The sequence below is a fragment of the Mustela nigripes genome, chromosome 4 (assembly GCF_022355385.1).
Source record: "Mustela nigripes isolate SB6536 chromosome 4, MUSNIG.SB6536, whole genome shotgun sequence".
Lineage (NCBI taxonomy): Eukaryota > Metazoa > Chordata > Mammalia > Carnivora > Mustelidae > Mustela > Mustela nigripes.
This window is the reverse complement of record NC_081560.1, coordinates 165855798-165870300: the sequence shown is the minus strand read 5'-3', so window position 1 is coordinate 165870300 and position 14503 is coordinate 165855798. Positions and strand designations below refer to the sequence as shown.

Sequence of the window (14503 nt, the reverse complement as noted above, 5' to 3'; positions counted from 1 at the left end):
CCTCCTCTTTTTCATCTATAGGTCTCACTATTCTAAATCTGATATTTATTAAACTTTTATGTTGCTTTATACTCTTACTTCATTGATACATATTTTTAAAAGATAGTATTATTGGGGCGCCTGTGTGGCACAGTGGGTTAAAGCCTCTGCCTTTGGCTCAGGTCATGATCCCAAGGTTCTGGGATCGAGCCCCACATCAGGCTCTCTGCTCAGCAGAGAGCCTGCTTCCCTTCCTCTCTCTCTAGCTGCCTCTCTGCCTACCTGTGATCTCTGTCAAATAAATAAATAATCTTTAAAAAATAGTATTATGCTGCATATTTCTGTATTTTATTTAACTGATATAATAATGCACGTATTTTTCTGATATTCAACCTTTTTCCTTGAAACATTATGTTTGTGAGTCATCCATGTTGCTAAGTGTACTTAATGTATTTGTTCAAATAATATATACATGTGTAAACAGAGAACAAAAGGTCTGGGCAGGGGCACCCAAGTGGCTCAGGTGGCTTGCTGTCTGACTTGATTACAGCTCAGATCATGGTCTCAGGGTGAGATTGGGCCTATGTCCAGCTCTCCACTCAGTGGAGAGTCTGCTTGAGATTCTTTCCCTCTGCCCTACTGCCCCCCCCCCTCATTACGTGCACATACTCTCTCTTCCCCAAACAAATAAACCTTTAAAAAAAAAAAAAAAAAAAAAAAGGTTTGGGCAGGAGGCGCCTGGGTGGCTCAGTGGGTTAAGCCTCTGCCTTCAGCTCAGGTCATAATCTCAGGGTCCTGCGATCGAGCCCCACATCAGGCTCTCTGCTCAGCGGGGAGCCTGCTTCCTCCTCTCTCTCTCTCTCTGCCTGCCTCTCTGCCTACCTGTGTTCTCTGTCAAATAAACAAATAAAATCTTTAAAAAAAAAAAAAGGTCTGGGCAGATGTACCCCAAACTCAACAACCATAGTTATCTCTAGAGACAATATTGTAAAATCAGGTTGTAATCAGAGGACACTTTAACCTTACCTATAATGTTTTAAATTTTTATAGGGAGAATATATTACTATACCATCAATATAATCTAAAATTAGTAACGAAGAAAGAAATAAGATATAATTTCTGCCCATGAGGCATTTACAGAGTCTAATGGGATCTAAAAGAAAATGAGCCATAGATATACAGAAATAAATACATTCTTCCAGTAGGACCATTTGCACATTTTGCATAAGACAGGGCCCCCAGAAAACAAGAAGTATGGAAACCCTTATAATAAAGGGAAAAAGGCACAAATTTTGTCCAGGACCATAAAAGCCCCTTCAAATCCACAAGACAATCCAATATAATAAAACATTTATTTTAATGACAATATAAAGAAACAACTAGGTTAAAAAGAAAGAAAGAAAGAAAAGAAACGAAATGAAACAAAACAAAACAACTAGGTTAGTCCGAGGAGATTTATCTGCTTTCCAAATGCCCTAGGCACATAGCAATGTTCTCTCCTGAGAAGATTCAACAATAAAAACATAACAACAATAAGAGGGAGGAGAACCAAGAAATAGAAAATGACCAAATTAAAAAATAATTAAAAGGATCAGAAAAGAAAAGATAAAATCTCTAGTATGGTTCCTTCCTTAAATTATTTAGGCCAGATGAATATGCTTTATACCTCTGGAAGGATTTTGAAGAAATGGCTAACAGAGGTTGCCTCCAGAAAACGGAAGTGGGGAACTGGGATGAGAGGAAGGCTTAATTTTCTCTGTATATTTTTTTGTATCTCTTGAATTTTGTTTCACACATATATATTACCTATTACCTATTTTTAAATTAGAATAATGCAGGGGTGCTTGGGTGGCTCAATCAGTTGAGCCACCGAGTTGAGCCATCTTAGTTTCCACTTGGCCCCACTTGCATTTGTGGGTGCACTCTCAAATACATCAATCTTTAAAAAAAAAAAATACTTAAAGGGATACGTGGGTGGCTCAGTCATTAAGCACCTGCCTTTGGCTCAGGTAATGACCCCAGGGTCCCAGAACCAAGTCCCACATCAGGCTTCTCCCTCTGCCTGCCACCCCTCTGCTTGTGCTCTCTCTATCCCTCTCTTTCTCTCTGACAAATAAATTAATTCTTTTTTAAAAATAAATAATAAATATGAAAATAAAATAATTTTTCAAAAATATTTTTTAAAAAAATTAGAATAGTGAAGAGTAGTTGTATTATTCCATATGTAAAGGATTAAGAGCAGTCATCAGGGCACCTGGGTGGCTCAGTGGGTTAAGCCGCTGCCTTCAGCTCAGGTCATGATCTCAGGGTCCTGGGATCGAGTCCCGCATCGAGCTCTCTGCACAGCAGGGCGCCTGCTTCCTCCTCTCTCTGCCTGCCTCTCTGCCTACTTGTGATCTCTGTCTGTCAAATAAATAAATAAAATCTTTATTTTTTTTATTTTTTTTATTTTTTATGACCTGAGCCGAAGGCAGCGGCTTAATCCACTGAGCCACCCAGGCGCGCAATAAATAAAATCTTTAAAAAAAAAAAAAAAAGAGCAGTCATCAAAGTTAATTAACTAGCATTTACTTCAGTCAATCAGACATATTACCTAATACATGCTAAGCAAAATACTACGCACAGCATAGAGAATTGTCACTACCCACCCACAAGGAATTTATAATCTAGTAGATTAGATAAAACATACATATACACACAAACCCATATATATCTCCGATGCATGAGTAATACACAGTGCCACAGTAGTGGAACAAAGAAAATTACTTCTGGCAGAGGGCTCCGGAAAGGCAACTGAAAGACAGGATTCAGGGTTGTATTTTTTTTTTTTTTTAAAGATTTTATTTATTTATTTGACAGAGAGAAATCACAAGTAGATGGAGAGGCAGGCAGAGAGAGAGAGAGGGAAGCAGGCTCCCTGCCGAGCAGAGAGCCCGATGCGGGACTCGATCCCAGGACTCTGAGATCATGACCTGAGCCGAAGGCAGCGGCTTAACCCACTGAGCCACCCAGGCGCCCCTTCAGGGTTGTATTTTTTTAGATTTATTTTTTTACCTGAGAGAGAGTAAGTGTGACAGAGTGAGCAGGGGGAGGGGCAGAGGGAAAGGGAGAGAAGCCAACTCTTCATGAAGCCTGGAGCCTGACAGCATGGGGCTTGATCTCAGGAATCCAAGACCATGATCTGAGCTGACATCAAGAACCAGATGCTTGGGACGCCTGGGTGGCTCAGTTGGTTAAGCAGCTGCCTTCGGCTCAGGTCATGATCCCAGCGTCCTGGGATCGAGTCCCACATCGGGCTCCTTGCTCCACAGGGAGCCTGCTTCTTCCTCTGACTCTGCCTTCCACTCTGTCTGCCTGTGCTCGCTCTCGCTTGCTCTCTCTCTGACAAATAAATAAATAAAATCTTTAAAAAAAAAAAAGAACCAGATGCTTAACTGAGCCGCCAGGAGCCACCAGACCAGATTCAAATAGTCAAAAATATAAGGAAAAAAAATGGCAACGGTAAAGGCTCATAGGTAGGAAAATTTAGTAGGTATTTAGGGAATTATGGTTATTCTAAACTGATTGGCATATTATTCCTAGGGGAATAACAGGAGATAAAGCTAGAACAGCAAGTGTGGGGCATATCATGGATGGCCTTCAATATACAGTTATCATTCAGTAGGAATACCTACCATTATAAAAAATATTTTGGTAGTGCCTAGGTGGTACAGTCGGCTAAGTATCAGACTCTTGATTTCATCTGGAGTCATGATCTCAGGGTTGTGAGATCTAGTCCTGTGCCAGGCTCTGCACTTAGCATGAGTCTACTTGTCCCTCTCCCTCTGCTCTTTAACCCGCTTGCAGTCTATCTCTAAAATGAATAAACAAATCTTGTAAAAATTTTTTTGAAAGGCCTATAAAAGGACACTATAAAATAAGAGTATTTAATTTCTCTTTCAAAGAACTAAGAGAATGAGAGAAACACTCATACTGAAAAAAACATAGCAACAGGTAAATGACAACAGTATACTACAAATTGCAAATTTTTCAAAAAAGTGAATTAATTAATTAAAGGATCTACCACCTATTTGGAAGGTTTCCCAGAGAAAATAAATTTTGAACTGGGATTCCAACTGAAGTAATCAACCTAACATTTGATGAAAAGTGAATAAGCACCCAAAGCTAAGAACTTTCTAAGACAGTGAAGCTCTAAGCAAAAAATCATTTTCCCAAGCTTCCTTTCTTAGTAAAAAAGAAACAACTAGAGGATGAAGAGAAATTCTTTTCAAGGACCATACAGAGTTGCTTCATCTCCTGCCAGGCCCCTGAGCACTTTTCTCCTCACAGAGGTCTTCTTGCAAGGGAATCTGCCCTTCAGCTTCAAATGGGAAGCTCAGTGAACCACTTGCTGGAACCCTTTGTCACAAGGTCACGAAGAGAGTGCCCGGGTGGCTCAGTCAGTTATGTGTCTGCCTTCCACTCAGATCATGATCCCAGGGTCCTGGGATTGAGTCCCCCACTGGACTCCCTGCTCAGTGGGGAGTTTGGTTCTCCCTCTCTCTCTACCCCTCCCCAATGCTCACGCTTATGCATGCATACTCTCTCTCTCACTCTCCCACGCTCTAATAAATAAAATCTTCAAAAAAATAATTTTAAAAAATAAAGCATTCATTTCTAAAACAGCACAAAGGCCTGCAGAGACCTCATGTAAGTATGGTAGAAAAGAATTTAAGATCTATCTTGTATCAGAAATAACCTGAGAAGGAACAACGAAATAAGCAGCAACTAACATCCCTAGCCAGATAAGCCACTGGCCCAGAGACTCTAAGCCACACATATCCTTTAAAAGTACTGTATGTTTGGGGTGCCTGGGTGGCTCAGTGGGTTAAGCCTCTGCCTTCGGCTCAGGTCATGATCCCAGGATCCTGGGATGGAGCCCCGCATTGGGCTCTCTGCTCAGCGGGAAGCCTGCTTCTCTTTCTCTCTCTCTCTCTGCCTGCCTCTCTGCCTATTTGTGATCTCTATCAAATAAATAAATAAAAATAAATAAAAAAATTTTTTTAAAAATTAAAAAGTACTGTATGTTTAACTGAGTCTACAGCATTCCCCTGGTGCTTTGTGGCATCCCAGTTACTCACTCCAAGAGGATCCAAAGAGGAGTCACTCTATCAACTAGCAACTCCCTCTAGATCTAAACAAAAGCACGAGAAACAGAAACAATAAATTGGATCCTTATTTCATGGAATTTAAAAAAAAAAATCTATTTCAATGAACTACAGACTTAAACATGAAAAAGGAAATCTGAAAACTTTTAGAATATACAAGAATATTTTTATAATCTCAGCAGAGAAGAGAAGCACCTAAACAGAAAACAAAAAGCATAGCCAGTTTTAAAAAACTGGCAAATTAAACCATGTTAAAAGTAAAGACATTTGTTCAAAAAACACCATGAAAAAGAGGGAAAAGATAGGTCACAAACTCAGAGAAAACACTGGTATATCTTAGACACATAACTAATAAAGAAGCAATATCCATAATATAAAATGTTACAAAAACTGTAAGAATAGACATATAAACATGCCCCCAAACTGGCAAGAAACATGAACAGGCATTTCACAGAATAAGGAAATAGAAACAGCAAATAAATATATGAATACATTATTAGCTCCATTAATAATCAAGAAAATTATAAAATGTTTATGGGATACCATTTTACAAGCACAAAAAATTTAACCTGACATTATTAGGAGTTGGTAAAAATGCAGAGCAAGTAGTTAGTGGATATGTAAATTGATACAACTCATCTGGATTACAATTTGGCATCATCTTGCAAAACTGAACAATTTCATATCCTGTATCTCAGCAAGTCCACGGCTAAGACTATATCCCAGAAAACTCACAAAAGATTTAGAATAGTGGCCATGGGAAGGGGGAATGTGACTAAAAGAGGATATACAAGCAGCCTCATTGTGGTGATATTTTGTTTTTTAGGCTAGGTAGGGGACACTAATGCCCCATATATGCTATACATATTCTCTATATATGAAACAGACCATCAAAAGTTCCTTCTTTTCTTTTCTTTTTTTTTTTTTAAGATTTTATTTATTTATTTGACAGACAGAGATCACAAGTAGGCAGAGAGGCAGGCAGAGAGAGGGGTAAGGAGGCCCCCGCCGAGCAGAGAGCCTTAACGCAGGGCTCGATCCCAGAACCCTGAGATCATGACCTGACCCAACAGCAGAGGCTTAATGCACTGAGCCACCAAGTGCCCCCAAAAGTTCATCCTTTTCAAAATCATGGTCTTTGTAGTCTGTCTTTGCACTTGCTGTTCCTTTTCTGTGTCGAATATTTTTTTCTCACTCTCGTCCACCTGGTAAATCGTTACTCAATCCATTCAAAAGTTAATGATAAAGTCAGAATACCACAATGGCTTCAAGAACCAGCTCCAGAAGCAAAACAGTCCTATTACCATCTTTACCATCTTAGCCAAGTTTCTTAGCCTTTTGAGCCCCAGTTTACAATGTTCCATTGCAAAATGAAGACAGTATCTCCTCATCTGTTTGTTGTGAGGCTCCATAAGAAGACTGTAAAGCACTTTGCATGGTATCAGCACTATTTAAACCTCCAAAAAATAGCTGTTATTATAATGCCTGCTCAGGGCACCTGGGTGGCTCAGTTAGTTAAAGCCTCTGCCTTCAGCTCAGGTCATAATCCTGGGGTCCTGAGATCAAGCCCCACATCAGGCTCTCTGCTCAGCGGGGAGCCTGCTTCCCCTTCTCTCTCTCTGCCTGTCTCTGCCTACTTGTGATCTCTGTCTGTCAAATAAATAAATAAAATAGGGCACCTGGGTGGCTCAGTGGGTTAAAGCCTCTGCCTCCAGCTCAGGTCATGATCCCAAGGTCCTAGGATGGAGCCCCGCGTCGGGCTCTCTGTGTGGCAGGGAGCCTGCTTCCTCCTCTCTCTCTCTGCCTGCCTCTCTGCCTACTTGTGATCTCTGTCTGTCAAAAAAATAAATGTTTTTAATAAATAAATAAATACTAAAAAATATAATGCCCGCTCTTTGAGATCCTCTCTAGCTAACCCACTCCCCCCCAGAGTATTAGTAGTCCTTTCTGTCATCACATTACACTCTACATAGCTCTAAAGAACTGATACTGATTTATAATTATTCATTTAGTCTGTCTCTCCCATGAGTCTATAGGCATCTCAGGAAGACACCACGATTTGTTCACCTTTTTATCCCCAATGCCTATAAGATAAATGATAAATACTGGAGGAGCAAATGCACAAATGGATGAACTAACATCAAAGACTGACTCTCAATATAGGGCAGCTCATATCCAGCGCCTGTTAGGAACAACGACTTCATAGAAGTCAAGGATTTTAAGGCAGGCAGGCAAGCCTTCTTTCTGCATCCCCTATGTGTTTCTCTATCAGAAGTTACACAGGCTACTCTACAAACAAAAAGAGCCCACATTACCCACCAGTCTATTTTATTTTAACATCTATTTTCATGAAGTCTAAAATCCATGTCTACATTTCTTCTCAGAAATATGTAATTCTTGGGCACCTGTGTGGCTCAGTCAGTTAAGTGTCTGCCTTCAGCTCAGATTCTGATCTGTGGGTCCTGGGACGGAGCCCTGAGTTAGGCTCTCTGCTCAGTGGGGAGTCGGCATCTTCCTTTCCCTTTGCCCCTCCCCCAACGTGTGTGTGTGTGTGTGTGTGTGTGTGTGTGTGTGTTTTCTCTCTCAAATAAATAAAATCTTTAAAAAAAAAAACAAAAACTTGTCCTTATCTAATAAGAAATTAGATTCTCCAAAGGAAAAGACTGCTTCATGGTGCTTTGGTGTCTAATACAGAGCTATGCAAACCAAGAAAACTGATGGGCTTTCTGAGAGGACAGAAGCTAAATGACCCTCAACTGGCCCTTCCAAGATTTATCTTCACTCAATCTCTCAAATATTCCAGAGAAGCACTAAAGATACAGCTTGAAAGATTCCCAGAGCTTGCCAAGGAATATAACAGTTCTGTGCTAATAAAACATAGACAGCGACCAAGAATTACTGAATTAGTAAACAACTTACTGGATCAAGAAATTTACCCAAAGGGTGGAGGTAAGTGAAAGTCAAACCAGAAAAGAGTTGGTGCCCTGACAGGCCACGAGTAGAAAATCAGGTGTATAATAATCAGGTGACCAGTGTACCTCAGGTCCGCCATGACAACTCCTCCCTCTATGGAGATTCTGAGTCCATCCCAAGTGATATGCAAGGTGAGCCACTAAAATATGTCCAAAGATGTCCTCTGGAGGACAGCTTGGAGATGAAAATGAAGAATGAAACCATGCTTCTTTTTCTCATTCATCTTTTAACCACTCACAGAACCCAAAGTGACAACTAAGGGTGACAGTTTACAGAGTAGGACAAAGATAAAAAGTTAGCCTGTGTGATGATTCATAGAGAACTACAGTGATTAAATCTCATAGGGATGTCCGTCTTACCTATCAGGGGTCATCATCCACCGATGATGGATAGAATCCAATCCACAGACATATTTGTTCTATCTGGAAAAGCTTTTTAAAGACTTTAACTAGACTTTAACTAGCCAAGAGTTTAAAACACAATGATCTGAATTTTAAGTTTCTCCTGAAAAATGGGAAGACTGGTCATACTGTGCCCACATGCCAGTAACAACAGTCCCTGCAAATACATTCGTACAGTCCTAATACATTCGTACCTGGCTTACTTTGCTCATTTACATTATCTGCCTTTTTTTTACAAGCTTTTTTAAGCTTGTAATCCTTGGTTTATGTGATGGCAACAAATCATTACATCCACGATCACTTCCATTATGACTGGGGCTCCAAATCAACAGACGCTCTATTATGTTTTCATTTAATTAAACAACTGCTGTTGAATATACTGAAATATAGAAAAAGAACAATAAAAGCTAAACAGCTGCCAATTATATTTACACCAGCCTTCCCAGCCTGATGGTAAAACAAACCTCCCTTTCTCCCTTCAACTCAACTTCACCATTATCCCAACAGAATCATTCTAATCAGTCACACTGAACCACAGGGAGAGACTGTGATCAGTCAACAGAAGTGGCAAACAAAGACAAGGATGATCCTTCCAGAGAATACTGTATAAATACAGTGTGTCTCCTTAAAAGCAGAAACTGCATCTTTTGCCTCTCTAGCTGCCCACACTAGCCAGTCTAAGTATCCCATCAATGAAATTATTGTCTAAAAGTGGCAGTCATCCTGCATTCTGGAACGTGAAATAGTAGTGAAACTCTGAGTACTACGAGTTCAACTGGGATTGGTGCCCGGCTACTCATAAGGAAAGGTATCTACAACCTGAGCTGCCAGTGAGCCAATAAGCATCACTGTCAAGATTAGAAGGCACTGTCTGTCTACAGTCACCTCTGAAATATAGCTCAAATTCAAGTCTTGAAGGAAGAACAAATTTTCTTTTCTTTTTTTAATTGAAGTATGGTTGACATGCAAAAAAAGAACAAATTTTCTGATTTGGGTGAGGATGGGAGGTGAAAAACTATTCCAACCTAGAAAATGACTTTTTGGTAAAGAAAGGAGAAATCTTTGATGCCTGAGTCACTTCCAGGCCCAACTGAAAAGACGCTGGATTGGTCACACCATCTACTCAAAGACTAGATTGCACACTATGCAAAGTCTATCAACTCAACAAGGCTCAAAAGGGCACATCAACCCAGGCAAGAAAGACAGGTTCATCAAACCTGGATACTTCCTAGGCTATATCATTTCACAAGCCACTTTCTATTTTTGGGGTTTTTTTTGTAGAAATTCTGCAACTTAGATCAGCAAGTTAAAATACAAACTTATTTCCTGGATCATTTCCATCCTTACTTATCTAAAATCAATAAATATTGGGGCGCCTGGGTGGCTCAGTGGGTTAAGCCGCTGCCTTCAGCTCAGGTCATGATCTCAGGGTCCTGGGATCGAGTCCTGCATCGGGCTCTCTGCTCAGCAGGGAGCCTGCTTCCCTCTCTCTCTCTCTGCCTGCCTCTCCATCTACTTGTGATTTCTCTCTGTCAAATAAATAAATAAAATAAAATCCTTTAAAAAAAAAATAAATAAAATAAATAAATACAAACAATGCTATCCCCCACCAACACACACACACACACACACACACACACAATTTCAGGAGAGCAGAGGGCATTAGGTAAGAAGAAACAAGTTTAGTCACTGTCAATACTATACAGTTTTTCCCTCTAACACAATGAGGTTTTGATCTTCCTTGTCACTACCTCACCATGCAAAGTCCTGACTGCCAAGGCCAGACCAAGGCACAAGCCAGGACCACACACTACAACTAAGCCCAGGTCCAGATAACACTTTTTGAGAGTCCATTACTTTCCCAAAGGCATTAGGTTGACACCGCTTATCCCTAGCTCATGCTCCAGGTAGGCCATTGCACATATATGCTACTGCTTTTAAGAAGTGGGTGTAAGTTAAACAGAGCAATCCCTAAACAGACCTTTCTATTTGTATCCTTCAGAGGGCCCAGAGAAGTGCCTTATATACCTGAATTAATGGCATAAAAACTTCTTTGTTGTGAGCTAAAAAACACTATTTACACTATTCCTCATTTCTGAAGGCACTCTTTACCCTTGGGGAATTTTACAGTTTTACAATACAACAGTTTATCAAAGGTTACCACAGTGCCATAAACTTCTTGGAGTTAAACTCCTCCATCATTCACTCTGCTGCCCTGACCCTACCACTTTTAAATTAGCTGAACATCTTTCATGACCTTTTTTTCACCAATACTCAAATCCCTCTCTGTTCTCAGCCAAATATATCATAACAAAGTGGCTCCCTTGTGATTAAACATCGCTTGAGGCCAAATGAAGAAAACACCTTGGGGGGAAATGCCAACCAAAACATACACCAGAAGAGAGTATCTGTAAAAGACTGTGTAATGGAAGAAACAGCCTCAGAAGGTTAAGTCCAGTGTTGACATACAGACCCAGACTGGCAGCTGAGCTGCCCCAGAAGTGGAAAGTCTTCTCTTAGCCCAGGTCTCCATAAGACTGGCCTCAATCCTTCCACACCTCTTCTCACTACCTGAGTCTAAGTTGCACTAGTTCATCATCCAGTGATAATAAAGCAGTTCAGTTGTACTAAGGAGGCAGTCACACCGAAGTGGACGCTGTACAGGATCTGCAGAGACCTCATTTCTAAGGTTTAAAAATCAATCCTAAAAAGCAGATCCAATGTTCTTTAGGTTTGCTTTGAGCTTTTGAGGACTGGGCTCTTTAGGAAACAGAAAGCTCTAGAAGAGGGGAGCTAAAGGCTAGGTGAAGCCTAAGAATACAGGAAGAAAGATTCGGGCACCCGAAAAGGATCATAAGCCAGAGATGAAGTCGCCCCTCCGGCCGCAGGGGCCTGACCTTTGCCCCTCTGCATGCCTCCCAGTTCTCTCCGACAACAATCTCTTCCTGTTTAATTATTGTCCCTGCGTTCTTAAGCCACCCGGCTCGTCCAACGTAAGGGCCCGCCTCCCCTCATTCCCTACGGCGATGTCAGGGCTGCCTTCAAGACACTGGAACTCTTAAGAAGAGGCTTCGCTGACCTGTCAGCGGATCCAAAATGGCGGGCCTAGTCCCAGGACCCGCAGCCGCTGCTCATGTCCAGCCCGGGCCCCGAAGGCGTCTTTAAGCGACTCTCCCGGCTCTGGTGGCGGATGGGAGAAGGGAAGGAGCCCGCTTCCTGGAAGTTGAGGCCGAAGTCAGGGACCGCACAGTCGGCCAGGAAGACTCGGCCGGAACGGGCGGTGGAGCCGGCTACCTTCCCTGTCAGCTCACTGACGTGGTAACTAGCCTCAGTCTAGCCCGCTGCCTGGTAACTGCGCGAGCCCTTGCACGCACAGCCAATCATAATTTTGTATCGTGAGAAGTGACATTCCAGCTACCCAATAGAAAAAGGAAGTTGGCTTCGGGGGGCAGGTACAGCCTAAGAAGGCGAGATTACAAGGGACAGAAAAGGGTAGGTAGGGGACAACCAACGGATACGGGGATTCTCTGAGTGACAGTTATAAAAGCCAATAAAAATGAGAAATTTCTGTTGCGCGGTTAGAGAGGTGGAGTTAGGTAGAGTTCGGTTGCAGTGCGCGGTTTAGCTGTGGCTGCTGGGCATTATGGGGAGCAAAGCCACGATTTGCTGGAAAGGGGGCGGGGTCCGTTTTGAGAGCGTGAGCGGGCGACCCTGCTCCCCTGCCCACCACCTGCAACCACCTATCAAAGTCATCTAGGCCAATATCTTGCCCCTTGAGGGATCACTTCCTTTCTAGGCAGCTCTAGGTTCTTTTCGTCCTAGAACCAGTCCTTCAATCTATTCCAACCTCCCCTCCTCCATCCTACCATCTGCCTGCCGTATTTGGCTTGTCATTAATGTGTCTGTCCCATCCCAACGGTTTCTGTGTCTTGTACCCATTCGTATCATCCACAAATAGAGAAAAATGAGAGGAAACAGTAATCTTAAATATCTAATCCAGTCCTCAATTTACAGAGCAGGAAACCGAGTCCCCGTGTGCAAAGATGGCCCCCCCGCGTTCACATAGCTAGTTAATAGCAGAGCAGAGGGACAAATCCAGGTGTCCTCACCCTCAGTCCAGCTCTCCTTTTCACTGCCTCTATCAGGCTGTGACTCCCAACTCTGCTCCTCATACTAAGCTTTGGACGTTCCTTATTTGCCTGGAAAAAAGCTAACCATAGGGGTTAGTCAACATCATCAGTAACAGGAAACTTAAGACTTTCCTGTTTGCCTTGGAAATGCTAAGAGACCTAAGGGCTAGATGCCCAGCCCAATATCACTCCTCTCCCCCAATTGTCTATCCCCTTGCAAGAGATGATAGAGATTGCCAGGATAGAATTACCTAGAAGTCAGAGTGTGTGGGAAGAAGACAGGTGGGTTTTCTCCTTGCTGATTGAGTGGTGGAATTCTCAGCCTATCTGCTGGGATAGAGCCCAGGTGTCCAGATAGACTTGAAGAGACTGCTTAGGGAGTGGAAAAAGATACCGACTTTCTCCCCATTTCTTCCCATTTATGGATGACCCAAATCCAGAGAAACCCCATACCTAACCCCATAGGAATGTGGGAATGGTCTAGATTCCTCTAAATTGAAGAACCCATAAGTCTGAACATCAGACCAGAAGAACTCCTCAACAGTTCCCTGCACCTGCACATTGGGCTCCTGAACTCTGGGTCCAGCTTGGGGTTCTTGCCACTTTCAACCAAAGAGAGTCAGAGGAAGAAAAGACCACCTTAGCACCTCTTTCCACAGTATGTCTGAACCATTGCCATTTCCATTTGAAAACTGGGATTTGGTTTTCTGGGCCCGTCTCAGATTGAGCCAACTGGAAAATCCTAAGTGGACCAAAACTCCCTGTCTTCCTCATCTCCACTCTCATATACCTTCAAAAATTAATCAACCCCAAAGCATGAATGGTTGGGGGGCCTGGCTGGCTCTATCAATGAAGCATGTAACTCTAGATCTCGGGGTTATGAATTCAAGCCCCACATTGGATGTAGAGATTACTTAAAAATAAAATCTTGTAAAAAATAAAAAATTTTAGGGGCACCTGGGTGGCTCAGTGGGTTAAAGCCTCTGCCTTTGGCTCAGGTCATGATCTCAGGGTCCTGGGATCGAGCCCCGCATGGGGCTCTCTGTGAGGCAGGGAGCCTGCTTCCTCCTCTCTCTCTGCCTGCCTCTCTGCCTACTTGTGATCTCTCTGTCTCTGTCAAGTAAATAAATAAAAATTTAAAAAAAAAATTTAAAAAGCATGAATGAGATTGTGTTAGAAATGAGGACATGAAAGTTGAACATGGGGGCGCCTGGGTGGCTCAGTGAGTTAAAGCCTCTGCCTTTGGCTCAGGTCATGATCCCAGGGTCCTGGGATCAGCCCTGCATCGGGCTCTCTGCTCTGCAGGGAGCCTGCTTCCTCCCCACCCCCCATCCTGCCCCGCTTGCTTCTCTGCCTACTTGTGATTTCTCTCTCTCTGTCAAATAAATAAAATCTTTGAAAAAAAAAAAAAAAAGAGGGACACCTGGGTGGCTCAGTTGGTTAAGCAGCTGCCTTCAGCTCAGGTCATCATCCCAGCGTCATGGGATCAAGTCCCACATCGGGCTCCTTGTTCCACAGGGAGCCTGCTTCTCCCTCTGACTCTGCCTGCCACTCTGTCTGCCTGTGCTTGCTCTTACTCGCTCTCTCTCTGACAAATAAATTTAAAAAAAAAAAGAAAGAAAGAAAAGAAAGTTGAACATGCCCATCATCTTACCAGGCAGAACATCTCCCTCTTAGATTTCAGTATTGAGTCCTCCATTATGCCTAGGAATAGAAGTATGGGGAAAACCTGGTACTTGCCCTCCTCCATTTTAGCATCATAGAAGACATCTCTTCAGTATGGTGGATGGGATAATAGAAGGTATGTGTAAGAGTGTTGTGGGAGCAAGAAGCTAGACATCTGGCTATCTTGGAAGTTCAGGAAAAGTTTCTC

The 14503-nt window shown here is 42.4% G+C and overlaps 1 protein-coding gene across 10 annotated transcripts in view; it reads right to left on the bottom strand.

The window, feature by feature from the left end:
* GBF1 (golgi brefeldin A resistant guanine nucleotide exchange factor 1) overlaps positions 1-11833 on the bottom strand; it is a 122718-nt gene extending 110885 nt beyond the window's left edge. For all 10 annotated transcript variants that reach the window (XM_059398427.1, XM_059398429.1, XM_059398428.1 and 7 more), the window contains exon 1: positions 11580-11833. The gene's annotated coding sequence lies outside the window, so the exon portion shown is untranslated. The remainder of the gene's footprint in view (positions 1-11579) is intronic.
* Positions 11834-14503: the final 2670 nt, after the last annotated feature.